Here is a 14,898-nt window from a genome sequence, read left to right on the forward strand (position 1 = left end):
CTGCTGAACTATGGGAGCCCCTTCTATTTTGACAAAGGCAGCCAACTTGCTAAGATTAAAACCACAGCAACATTTAAAAAGGGATTTTAATTTGATAGATATATCAGATTTTAATGGAAGCATTAATACATGAATAATGAAAATGTGGGGATTATTGTTTATACTAATGCTATAAACTCACTTTCTCTAAATGAAGATCTATTTTCCATCTCTATATTCCTTAAAGCAAAAATTGTTCACTCGTCTGAAAGAAGCCTCATTCCACACACACCTGGCCATGGTTCCAAATGCAGTGCTTTAGCAAAGGCTTGTTTAGTTCATATTCCCATTATCTCCAGGATACAGAGAAACCGTAGTATAAAGAACAATGCTTTCATCATGAAATCACTTGTAACAGTGTCACTAGCTGACCCCATTATTAAAAATGCTGGTGGTGGTGAATACACATATAGAAACTACTGTTACTACTCCTCTATATTAGCTATATCAATATACTTTCCTTTTTCCTTTTTATAGCCTAATAAAGCAATCTCATGGCTTTATTCTGCTGATGTTATTTATCATTTTAAAAAGTCTTTTACGTAAGTGATGTGCATAGTTATCTTTTGAAAATATTGCCAAATATCCTGCTTATGCAGTACTTGGAGGTACTCCATCAAGAAGTCATTCAGTCTACATCAGTCATAGCTCTGAGGTTCTGGAAATGGAGTTGTGCCACAAATCACATGGCCTCTATCAACCCGCGCACCCTATATCCCGACACGAGACTGCGTAGAGTCTGGCCTCTATGATTAAGAGCCAGTGGAGAGTGAAGAGGAGGAGAGGCAAGCGCTGACCCAAGCAGAACATCCTAAATAAGCCGAGCCTTGATTTGGATCACATTTCTTTAACCCTCTTCCGTAATTTGGGCAGATGGGGATGGAATTGAGGAACAAGACTTAATTCATGTTTAGGCTGGGCTTTCACTGTTTCTCTCTTGCCATTTGACTATTTACACAGCAGAGGAGCCCTAAAGTCCAGTGTTTCCAGGGGCAGTTGATATATCTGATGGCATTTGGGCGAAGGCACAGACAGCATAAATGAAACCACGTTGTCTTGTACTATATTAAACCCATAGAGAGAAGAAAATCAATGTTTTCTCCAAATAGAAAAGGATGAAACTCATGAAGAAAAGAACTAAAATTATCCAACTTGGATAAAGGCAAAAAAAACAAAAAAAAAAACATTTAAGGGATTTAGACTCGTTTATAGACACCGGTGTAGACAAATAGATCATTTGCTGTTTTTTGCTGATTCTGTAACCCGCTGTGGACGCTCATTTCAGAAGGTAGGCGATGGGCTTCACCGTGCCCACTTCGTCAGGACCCGGCCCGGCAGTGCGAGGAGGCAGAGATCGATGTTAACAGGACGTAGGACCTCGGGAGTGCACAGGTCAATACTCTGTAAGCCCAGACTCTCATCTTCTGCAGGAGTCTCGTAAGGAAGGGAAGCCCATTCTTCCGAGATGCTTTCTACTTCCCAGTGAACTGTAAGTGAGCATAGTGAAAAAATAAAATACTAAGATGTTCCTTTCTTGGAACTTCAAGGCCCTTAGAGCATTAACAACCTTGGAAAAATCAAACGAATGGCATCTTCTCTGGCCATTTTAACAAAATGAGCCTACGTCAAAGTCGGCTCACCTCAGGGCAGGTTGACAATTTGATGACCGGGAATACAAAGCTGGGACAACTAAAACCCACCTGGCTACTCAGTCTCAGCTACAGCCCCGGTTGGCGGTTGGACCTACAGGAAAAACTGCCGGCTTCTTCTGGCCAGGGAGCCTCAGAATGAGGGCACTCTGTGGTCATCGGCCAGTCCAAGCATGTTTCTTTCTTCTTTTTTTTTTTTGGAGAGGTTTTTGCTATAGGGCACGTGCACTTACCAGCTTGCCAGAAAGGCAGAGACAGAGAGACAGAAAGCGAGAAATCAACCCCCAGGGAGGATGGCCATGCCACAATCCCTTCTCCTCCGTTCTCCTCTTGGGATCTTTGGCACACATGCACACACATGTGCCTGGTGTGAGTTCAAGCCACCGGGTCCAGGACTCGAACCACAGTTGACTACATGGGAGTCCAGCGACATAGCCATTACGCCAACTGCTGTCCCCAAACATATTTCTAAGTTGAAGCTTTTACTCTACTCAGATGTCATCAGACAATGGTCAGTAACTGGACTCAAATAGGTGTTTGGGTTCCTGACTGGGATGTCTGCCCCCACGGTTATGTCTCTGCCATGTGACTTTAAAAACGAGGCGATGTCTGATAAAAGTCTGTTGTTATGACAGACACCTGGATTTGGATCTGGGCCGTTTATACACACAGGGCCTCCCCTTCTGTTTGTGCCATATTGCATTTTTTCTTTTTCCTCATTGACTCGTCTCTGTGCTTGAGCCTCTGCACACACATTAAAGTAAGTTCATCTTCAAGGGGAAAAATCTATCTCAGGAGATTCATTTTAGATAGAATGTTTGAATAACAGTAAGGGAGCCAAGCAAAAATAAGATGCTAATGAAATTAGTCTAGTCAGATTTTAAACCTGATGAGCGAGCGTAAACAAATCCCTTTGTAAAGTATGACTGAAACACCTAGTGTTTCTCATGTCAGTATTGGGAAAAATGCAATGTGTCTTAAGTAATTCTACTTTTTAAATATAGTTTAAAGATTTTCTTTTTGTTACTGTGTGTAAGATAGAAAGTTCTTTGGGGGGCCAGGAGATGGCCTGGAGGTTAAGGTGCTGGATCTTACCTGGTGGGCTCCCTCATTTGAGTCCCAGACCCAGGGGCTTGAAAATCATGCTGACTGTGTGTGCATGCATGCCCCACATCCTCAGAGGACATTGGAAGTGGAGGGATTGTGGTGTGGTCAACTCCCGGGGAGGGGGGGTGGGAGAGATCGATTTCTCACTTTCTCTCTTTCTCTCTCTCTCTCTCTCTCTCTTTCTAGTGAGCTCATGTACCTATAGGAAGAAAAAAAAGATGTCCTTGGAATGGAAATTTGTCCCATATAACTTAATCATTAAGAATAAGCACTTACTTGTTCCCTCTTTAGTGGTTCAGTGGAACAAGAGCATAGAGCATCTTGTGATTAAGCACTTTAGCTTCACACTAATAATATGAATAGTTCACATAACAAAACTTGGAAGTGTCCCATATAAAACATTTAATTTAATATTTACAACAATCATATACAATAAAACATATTTTTACAAATGGGGAACTAAAGTTTTGAGAGATTAGATGATTTTTTTTAATGTAAGGAATATTGTAAATTCTAACTTGAAAATAAGTGCTCCATAATTTTATAAAAATATATATTTTGATCATTTTCCAAGCTTTGTACAAGGTAAAGGTACTGTAGAACAAAACCAATACAATATTTACCTTGGTGGAACTTAACCATCAAGTGTCTGCAATAGAGCATATTTACATGCAGGAGAAAAATAGAATAGAAATATCCAAGCAGTTACAATAAAATGTGATTAAAAACTAAATGTGATAATAAAGGTTCATTTGGATTACATGTTAAACAAGTGGAAAAAGTGAAGTGGGCATTTCAGACACAAACAGAAGATGTGAAGTGAAAGGAACTAAGTTTTCTTGAGTAGCTGGAATGTTTGCGTGTAGTTTGACAGCCCTAGTGCAGTCGGGAAGTGAGTGAGACTATAAAACTAAAAACCATCAAGAGACTCAGAGGCATTTCATGTCATGGTAAGGAGTTTAGGTTTTATTTTTGGTCAACAGGGAACCATTAAAAGTTGTGAAATTCATTGTAAGTTTGAACTGCCTTCCCACAAACAGAGTGTAGCAAGCATTAGTCTTGATGCAAACATTATGTTTTGAGCCAGAAGAAAAACACTTAAAGTATACCTGTGATAAATAAATGAAAGATGGAATTGGAGATTCCACCCCAGAAGGAGAAAGAAATGACTATCCCACCTCAATATATGATATATAATTTGAAAAAGATGGATGTAAATTTATTGTGATGATCTGATAATGTCATTATTAGAGACACAATGCATTTATGTCTGCTCATAATCTTATGTTCTTTATTGAGAACCACCCTTATAAGAGAGAACTGTAAGATATATCATTTTGAAGATAAAAAAAAATTTTTTTCCAGTCTTAGGGTCTTCTTGATATAAACCGATAGCCATAAGCCCAGAAAGCATTGTTGAGAATGGTTGGGGGTATGACATATTTTCAAATTTAACCATCAACTCTTGAAAACCTTTCTCTAAGGCTTGCTCCATAGGAACTTTTTCCTATCCAACCTCCTTATGATTACTAACAATACTTCTGGACTTCTCTTAAGAGGCTGTTAGAACTGTGTAGGAAAAAAGCTATCAATAGGGCAGGTATTCTTACTTTTATTTTCATAAACAACAAAGAATTTCAAGGGTAGCTTTGAAAGGGATAATCTTAAAATGGTAACACTTATGAGTCAATAAAAAAGGGTAAAGTCATTGTGATAAGGGCATTCAATTATATATATGTATATGCATGTGTGTATGTGTATGCGTGTACACGCCTGTGTGTGTGTGTGTGTGTGTTGCAGCTAACCAGAGGTCATCAGTTGGAGAGTCTCAAAGAAAAAACCTTCGAGACAGTGGAAGCTTTTTATGCTTTTGTAAAACCAGTCTTTTTGAAAAAGTTGAACTCTAATCATACAGAGGGAGTTAGTCCATGAAGAGAAGGTGAAAAGCCAACCTACAAAAGTTGAGACTATGGTTGATAATGTGGCTTGAAAAGCTGGGTATATTCAGATCAGTAGGCTCTCAAGAATGGTACTTAGACGATTGTTTAAGAGTTTTAAAAGGTTATAAATTTATAGATCTGCATGCATTATTTTTGAGGACTGAATAAAAGAGAAAGGCTCACGTTCCATAAAGAATAGAAAGAATCCTTCTCTAAAGTGGACTGGGGAGCAGGGGCAGAGGGGAGGCTGGCTGTGATAGCTACACGCTCCTTCACTTTGCTTCTCCTCACAGACACCAGAAGTGATTTTCAGTTGCCTGTTTTGAATCACCTGGAATGATGTAGGCTAAACATGGAAAATGGAGGTGCGTACGTGGAGTTTCTGTCCATCCTCTCTGGAAGCTATGTGCAGCACGTAGCAACACCCAGCTTGCTCTCAGAAGACAAATCCTCCCAGCCTAATCTAACTCCAGAAAGGCGAAGATGCCCATTTAAATGAAACTCTTTGAGACGTAGTTTAGCAGCTAGTGGTTTGGGACAGTAGTAAAGTCTCGTGGCTCAGAAGCAGAGCTCTGACGTTGGACAGACCTGGCGAGGGGTGCCAGTCCCCAGGTGTGCTGGATGTGGTCTTGGGAGAACGTAAAGGCTCCACGCACACATCCACGTGACGTGGCAATTGCAGCAATTGCCTCATCAGCTTGTTCTGATAAATGAGAATCCAGGCAAAAATCTTAGTACATAGTCAACATATTATAAGCAATTAATGTGGTACCTGTTAATATTAATGTTCACCTGACATGTAACAAGATGAAATTAGCAGAATTTAATACTTAAGTCAATTAAACAAGTGACTAACATTATTTTTATAGGCTCATGGTGGTAATGAAGGCTTTATCCTTAATGTCAGTTCCACAACCAGCTGAAGTCTACCAAAAGGCAAAGCCTAAGCAATCATGAAAAAGTACAAAAACAAGACAAAATCTTTGAAATTTGTAATCTGGAGTAAATCATGACGATTTAATAAACAAAACAATATTCTAACTGTATAAGCAATTTAAATTTTTTTTTGAGAAAATGCTGAGTGGTCTTTGTCATGATTTGAACTGAGCAAAATCATTGATTTTATCACAATTCATAATAATTCTGTGTAATGTTCTTATTCCTTGGTAGTTTTGATTAGTTTAATTTGGAGAAACAACTTGTTTTTATGCAGTAAAATAGAATAGAGTTTACATGTGAAGGCATTAGGAAAATAAGCATTTATTATAAATATTAGAAATATTTTATAGGCTATCTCAAAAAATTAAAATGTTTTAATTTTTAATTTTCACTTTTTTGGGGAGTGGGACACAGCTGACATTGGTGGTTAAGATGCTGGATTCCCAAATGGTCAATCGTGGTTCGAGTCCCAGACTGGGAGGCTTGAAAATCACACTGGGCACATGTGCTTGTGTTTCCAAAATCCTGAGAGGAGAGTGGAGTCGAGAAGGTTGTGGAGTGGCCATCTCCCCTGGGGGTGGTGGTGATTTCTCACTTCCCTCTCTCTGTTTCTCTCTAGTGAGCGCATGTGTCCCATAGCAAAAATGTAAAAAAAAAGTTCACTTTTAAATAATATTCTGCCAGTTAGTAATTGTTTTAGTAATGACACAGATAGATAGTGTCCAGTATATTTTGTCTTTTATTAGTGTTTATTTCCTCACATATATTTTTTAAATGAATAGACTTTAAACTTTAGGGTAGTTTTAGTTTTATAGAAGACCTACTTCCAGTTTTTGCGCTATTTATTTTTGTCCTTTTGATTTAATTGAATTGACCTGATAACATAAGTATGTAGCACTGGCTTCAGGGCCTGGTGGTTCATGTGGATCAGCCTTTCAGAGAGTCCTATTTCCCCACTGCACCACCATCAGCCCCTGTGGTGCAACATTTAAAATTCACTCCCTTAGCAATTTTTAAGTATATAGCACATGTTATTACCTGTAATCAATATGTTGTACCATAGCTCTCCTGAACTTACTTCTCCTAAATAAAATACTGTATCCTTCGCCAAACATCTCCCCCGTCTACACCGCCCCCCCAACCACTTGTCCCTGGGGTCTTCCATTCTACTCTGCATCTATGAGTTCAACATTTTTAGATTCCTCATATAAGCAATATCATGTAGTACTTGTCTTTTTGTGCCTGGCTTATTTTGCTTAGCAGAATGTCTTCCAGGTTCAACCATATTGCCTTTAATTCAGGATTTTCTACCTTTTAAATGCTGAATAGTATTCTATCATGTATATATTCCACATTTTCTTTATCTATTCAACCTTTGATGGATACTTGGTTTGATTCTATACCTTGCCTATTGTTAATAGTGCTGCAACAAACATAAAAGTACAAATATCTATTTGATATATAGATTTTATTCCTTATATATATATACACACACACACCCTTTAGTGGAATTGCTAGATCATGTGGCAGTTCTGTTTTTAATGTTTTGAGGGATCAAGGAATCTCCATACTGTTTACTGTTAATATAATGGCTATACAAATTTACGTTCCCACTCATGGTCAGTCAACTGGTCATTAACAATTGTAGTCTCTTTGATAAATTATGTCGGGAAAATTGAATAACTACATATAGGAAAAAAATATTGGACATTTATCCCATCCCATATAAGTAAAATAATCCAAAATAGATTAAAGACACATATAAGGTCTGAAACTGAAAATAAAAATACTAGAAGAAGACATAGAGAAAATGCTGTTTTTACGCTGATGTTGGCAAAGATTTTTTTAACATATGATCCCAAACACACAAGCAATGAAAGCAAAAATAGACAATTGAGTTTGCATCAAACTATAAAACTGCTCTATAACAAAACAAAAAAGAACAAAAGAAACAAACCAAAAAAAAAAAAAAAAGCAAAACAAAAAACAATCAACAGAGGGAAAAGACAACCTATGGAATGGGAGAACATATTTTTGACCTATCTGATAAGAGGTTAGTATCCAAAATATTTAAGGACCTCAAATATCTCAATAGCATCAAAAACAAATAACCCAATTAAAATATGGGCAAATAGGGATTAAATGGTGGTGTGGTGGTGAAATGCAATGCTCTACAAGGCTGATCTACATGGAAAAGTTCTAGGTTTGTGTTCAGAGACACAAACTGAGTACACTACACATGCGCATGTACACACACACTCACAGCCATTATCTAGAGCTGGATGAGGCTGGTGGTGGATCACAGCACTGGGACTCTGTTGCAGGAACTGCCTTTCTATTTTTCTTTCTCTGTCTCTCAAGCTCATGGAAGAAATAAAACAGATAAATTTTGTAGAAAACATTTTTAAATGGGCAAATAATCTGAAAAGACATTTCTCACAAAATGACATATGAATGCACAACAACTATATTTAAAATGCTTGACAACATTAGATTTCAGAAAATGTGAATTCAAACCAAAATGAGATATTAATTCATGCATTTTGGAATGACTATTATATAAATGATTAAAGATAACAAGTGTTGGTGAGAATATGAAAGCTGGCATTATTTTACTTTGTAGATTTTAAATAAGAACTCCGTACTCTAAAAATGACCTGGTATCAAGCCACTTATTTACCTATGGTTTTGGGGAAATCTCTTTGTTTATACTAATTTGGGCAAATACTTTTGGATCCTCTCGCCTGGAAAGTTGACAAATACCAAAGTACTTTCTGAAGTATTCTACACATACTGGTATGATAAATAACAATTCAAAAATACTCGTCTGTGTCCTACTGTACCTTACTTCAGTGTACCATCTTACACTGTGTCCTGCCATAGTATAACTACATGCTATCATTTTGTACTCTGTCACCATGATCTGTATTGTTCGTACACAGTTTGAGATTGATTCTTCAGCAGTGTAACTTTTCTCAACAAAATAAGATTTAATTTATATTCTTGTGTTTGTCTTTTTCTTCAGTACCATGTAATTTGGACTTGCAATTACTTAGTAAATGATTTATTGTTGCCTAGGCTATTGACACTGAGTACAGATGTAATTAGAGCATTCTATTCCATTGTTGCAGAGGCCCAGTTCCTAACTAGTGCTAATCTGTTCCAATGCTATAATGTTGTAACTGATCTTTATGACAATTTAGCCAAAGTTGAATCCTATTCGAGTACAATTGTGTTGATTGTTAAAAATGCTATAATGATTTTAAATGCCTTGAATATTCAGTTGCCATGATCAGCACCATTTAAGACTCACAAGATCTTCTTATGTTCCATGATTCCTGGTGAGATTCATCAGCCAATGTTAGTGTTTCACAAGGCACATTTGTAGTGTTGGCATTTCTTCTGTATGGCAAATTCTCTGAATGTTGGGAGTTAAAATTGCAAATAGATTTGAGGGACATGTAGTGTTGAAAGAAAATTCAAGATGAACCCTCTGGCAAATAAGAATAAATCATTAAAAAGAACTAGTTTTGAGACATGAAAGTAGGAAAAACTAAATACCTCAGGGTCCTCATAAATCACTGTATATCATGAGGAAGATATATTACTAGTTATTTTCTAAACTAGGTGATAGGACACTGAGCTGTATAAAGTCAAGGAATTTTAACAACTTTTCTCCTCTCTGAGAAAGGATTTTAGTGTTCTTTGTGGTCATATAGAAATGACCACATTCCTGTATGTGGATAGGAATGTGCAAGCAAATAGGTAGATAGGAATGTGCAAACTTTTCCTGGACTTCTAATCAATACTACTTTTAGACAATCTAGCTTTAATTGGTCATAAGCCTTTGTATTGTAGCTTCTTGTTAATTTTTATTTCAGAAAAATTATCATGTATGCTTTAGATCTAGATGTCTGCAATATTTCAGGACATAATTATTTTAACTGTCATTATTCCATTCTATCATTTTACTTATTATATATAATTTCTTGAGCCCAATATAAAAGAACTAAATAGTTAAATGTAAGTAAATAATAGCTAAAATTATGGATATCTTTATTTTATGCATCTGATGAAATGTTATGTATTTTAATTTATTTTTTCCTGAGAAGCTGAGCTCAAAATAGAGTATGCAAGACATTTAGTAGAGGAAAAATTGATTACATAAGATAAAGAGGCTGGCCCAGCCCTATCTTATAATGGTTAAGGCTATGCATAAGGTTAGCTATATGGGATATAAACACATTTAAATCTCAGCACCAGTGGTTTAAGAAACCACCAGACATATGTACATAGGTGCTCCAAATCCTGACAGGATGGAGAAATGGAGAAAAAGAATTGCAATGTGACCATGTCCTGTTGTAAATGTTTTCTCTTTCTCTCTTTATCTTCTATCATTCTTTTTTTCTTTTACTTTCTCTTTCATGAACACATATGTCTTCTAGCAATTAAATTTTATATATATATATATAAAGGGGATAGAGGGATAAGTTCAAGTAATCTTCTAACCATAGTTGCATGTTGGCCATAGATGATAACAATGTACAGTAATTGAAAATTGCCAAGAGAGTAGATTTTAAACTTTCTCAGTAGAAAAAATGATAAATATGCATATTAACAGATATGTCAGTTAGCTTTATTTAGCATTCCATAATGTACACATATTTCAAAACACCATGTTCTATGTACACAATAAATATATTCAACTTTTATTTTGGAAATAAAGTCATATTGCATATCTCAAAAAAATGTTTGCATGGTACAGCAACTGATGCCTATAATCCCAGCCACTTGAAAATCTGAGGCAGGAGAATTGCAAATGTGTGACTAGTCTGGGCAACGTAGTGAGAATTCGTCTCAAAAAAAAAGTAATTAAAATAAATAAATTTGCTAATTTAAAGTTAAAATAAAGGTGAAAGGGAGTGGGCAGAGTAGAAGTAGGAAGAAACTCAGACCGTTATGCCGGTCTGACACCTGAGAAAGGAGAGAGGGAACAAAGGAAAATTGCATAGGAAGAGTGGCATGACTTCTCTAAGAAAGGTTCAACCAGGATCATGGAGAGCCCTGGAACCCAAGTCTCCCAGAGGGCAGTCTTGTTTACTGCAGGGATGAGCCTGCGTTGATATTCCTGATGCACTCAGTCACAGGTTGAAGCAGACTAGGAGTGTGACGTTGGTACGAATGCAGTGGTGGGTACAGATGGAGCCGAGTTGTGGCTCTCATAGCCCTGCAGCAGGAGATCAAGCGGTGTGTATTCAGGACGGAGACATCCTGGAGGCAGCTAGGTATGGAGGGAAGCACATGGTATTTGGATTTTCATACTAACTCTGCCACTTAGGCATTCCCTGACTTTGGGGTTGGTTAAGCTGGCTTTGACAAACTATTTGTAAAATGGAGAAACTAGGTTCATCCCCTATTAATTGTAATAATAATTAAACATGTCAAAAAGAAAGGATAAAAGAAGGGGATAGGGAGAGAGAAAGAGAGACAGAGAGAGAGGTGACAAGAAGAAGAAAGGGAGAGGAGGAATATATTTACATATATATGTATTTAGAGAGAGAGAGAAGAGTTTGATTTACAAGATAGAGATGTAGATGTAGATACATTTAGGATAGAGGGAAGAAAAGTAATGTTTAAGAACTAGATCACCTCAGCTGGAATCTTAGTCTATCTTGGGCGTTTCCAAGTCTCTCTATGCTCTGGCCCTGGAGGCAGAAGGATTGTCATGAGGGCTGACCTGGTTTGTATATACAGAATGGTGAGAGCCATGTCTGGAACCTAGTAAGTGCTATGCATGCAAATTTTAAAATGCTACTATTTCCTTGAACATATTTATTAAAATGTCTTTTTGTTTAGATTTTCTCATGTATTGATTCTGACTTTTTTTTTTAGAATCTTTACTTACCTTGACCTCACTTTCTCCTTTCAAAATCCTTCTGTCCTTTGAGTAAGACTTTTCTTCTCACAGATTGATCTGACATTCTCTTTTAAAGAGGGAGAATCCCTGAGCTAGTGGTCAGCTGAAATAGAAACCAAATTAAGCATTTTTCACGTGATTTCCTTTCATCCACCCTCTGTACTTGGCTTCATCAGTTTTTCTGTCTCTTGATGTTCTCTTAGTGTTGCTTCTTCAGGAACTGGCTTAACATGGGACACAATGAGAAGGCAATGTGGGACTTCAACAGAAGCTCTCCAAGGCACTTGATTGGAGTGACTTCATGCTTCAAAGCTCAAGTCCAGGCTGATTTCTCAAATGTTCATTCTTTTACCTTAGTATAAACTAAACGTAATCTTGAAGTGGTCCGTAGGGAATGGAATTTAGGTGGCGTAAAATGTTTGATGGAATATTATAAAAGCAAAACAACAGCAGCAACAATACATTTTCCTTCATCCAAAATATGACTTAGGGAAGGGTTTTTTGCTTGATTTTAATGTTGGTTTGTCTTAGTGCTTTCGACTCAACTTAGGGAAGTTAGTTATCATATTCATCCTTGATGAGGAGATTAGATCAAGAAGGTGACATGTCAAGCCACAGAACCACATGGCATGTGACATTCTGATCTGCAAGGTGATGACTTGAAACTACATCTCATTCTCTCTCTCTCTCTCTCTCTCTCTCTCTCTCTCTCTCTTCCTCCCTCCCTCCCTCTCTCTCCCTCTCTCCCCCACTCAGCTGTAGCAAGTGTTTGGAGTCTAGGACAGGAGGCACCTTGGAGTACAGCTTGCAGACTTGAGTGACATCTAGTTCATAAATGGCTCAGCTGGCATCTCAGGCAGGGAGTGCATGAACCAGGCTCAGATGCAGCTGATGATTTGGTGTCCAGATGTGAGGAAGGGAGGGAGGGGATTTAAAGCATCGGCAACAGCAGATTGTAAAGGAGAACAATAGCAAGGGAGAAAAATTAAAGAGGAATGCGGCAAGATGACAAGGCAAGTTGGAAGGGGGTGTATCATTCATCTTCTTTGAAAGCCCCCGCGGCAGAAAGATGGATTAAGGCTGTCAGAACTGTTATCCATTTCATCAGCTTTATTATATGGTAGAGAGCTACCTGTCACTTTCTTGGTTGCATGCAGTGGTACAATCCTGGCTCCTTTCTTTCAATGCATTACAGGCATTTTCTAAGTCTTCTTCTTAAAGCAGCTCTAATATTTGTTTCAATCACAGGTAGATCCATCATATGCATTTAATTTAAAAGGTCATAACAAGCAGAATTTCTGTTTAATATAAAGAGCACATAAAACAAATGCTACTATTTACAACTCCAATGGACTTTCATAAAGGTCTTATGGATATAAAGAATAAAAAGCCAATGATGATCTTACAATAAATATTCAATAGTTTATTGCCTATTTAGGGGGTAATCTTGCTTTCCCAAAATATATGGTTCTTTAGATTTAAATCGTGGTCTTGTGGTTTACTTGCCAGGAGATGGCAATGGTGATCTATTTCCGTACTCAGCCTCATAAAGGAGCACATGCCACCAAAATTAAACTAAGTACCAAATGATTGGAATTTCCAATGCAAAATTATCCATTTTGAATTCTTGAATTATTAAGTTGTTCCTAATCATTCACAGCCTGATTTTTACCAAAAGTGTTGACATGACAGCTTTCTCAAGACCCCAAAATAATAATTTTGCTCTCCTGGAAGCAATAACATGAGTTTGAAAAAAAAATCTACACAATCAAAAATTTTACAAAAGCGATAGGTAATGAATTAGAATGAGAATGTTGGAAGATTAGAACAATTGCTACTCAGATGAGGATCACTGAATCTTTAAGTAAGAAACCCGATCAATATCCTTTGAATTTATCACATGAGTTTTAGCACTTTGAGATCAGGGTGACTTTTTTTTCTATCAGAGTTCAGTGTGATGCTATTCAGCCCAATAAAGCTGAAAATGTGAGTTAAACCATTCAGACTTTTCCATTGAGGGTGTATACATTACGTTTTGTTTGCCTCCTAGAGCTGCAAAATCTAACCTTTTTCCTCTTTGTTTCATCTTCAAACTCAAGCATAATCATATTTGGAAAATGCTTCTTTGTTTTTTCTTTTATCATTTTATTATTAATGTATCTTTAATTCTAAGCTATTGGTTCTGAACCAATAGCTTAGAATTTTCATTTTAGTCCATACTAAATTCTCTTGGAAAATACGTGTGATTTAAGTCCATGAATACAGTAAGGCAGTGTGTTCATTCTGGACAGCAAACCCATTCTTTGCCTGTGATGGTCTGTGGCTCTTTCCATAAACGTCCCAACATTATTATTTTTTTAATTAACAACTATAACATGAAAGAACTTTAATGTTTCATTGATTTCGCAAGATGACTGTCGTTGCTTGTTCTTAGCTAGGGTATTTTTTTTCCACAGCTAGGGTATTCTTAAATAAATCGTTTTTCGGTTTGTTGTCTTCACATTTATTACTACATTTGAGTCATTTCTCTCTAGCTTTGGTCGACTGCATGGTCTACCACAGATGGGTTCCATGTGGATTTTGAGGATTCATGTCAAGCACATTTAGCCAGTTTAAATAAGGAAAAATGTTATGTAATAAATTGTGTTGCTGCAATGATTAAAAGTAATAGTATAATATAGAAGGGATTGGTATTTATTAAAATGATATCTACTGTAATAGCATTGTATCCTGGCTTTCTAAAAAGAGAAGTGCAAAATATTAAAATTCTGTGATAGAGTATTAGTCATATTGTCATATGTGATTAAAACATAGTTTAATCAATAATTGTTTCTACTCACACTTGATAAGATTAAATTAATATCATATACATTATATATATAGATTGATTGATTGCAAGAGTATGTTGACAAACTTACAATCAAGTATTAGAATTAATAATATAACTTGGATGTGTATCGCATTTAACATGCTTTTCTTTTTGCTTTAATTGCTGACTACACTTACTTGTGTCTAAAGCCCAAGGCAAGTGTTCATGCGTGCTTATGTTAAATGAGATGTGCAACTGAGCCAGTCCTGGGGCTCTTTGCTTCTCCCTCTTCCACTTCCGTTCCTCATCACAGAGAAACTGACTTCTGCAGGCTGCCTTTCCCACGTGCCCATGTCCACTGGTCCAGCTAACGGAGGTGCTTATGGGAGATCAAAGGCTGGGAAGAAGGAAGAAGCCGGAATGCTCCCTCAGCTCTTCTTTGGGAAGTGTCTTTGCCATTGGTAGACTCTCTTCTGCAGTGGTTTCTCCCTCAGGCAG

Source organism: Tupaia chinensis, unplaced genomic scaffold, assembly GCF_000334495.1.
Source record: "Tupaia chinensis unplaced genomic scaffold, TupChi_1.0 Scaffold139331_1, whole genome shotgun sequence".
Classification (NCBI taxonomy): Eukaryota; Metazoa; Chordata; class Mammalia; order Scandentia; family Tupaiidae; genus Tupaia; species Tupaia belangeri.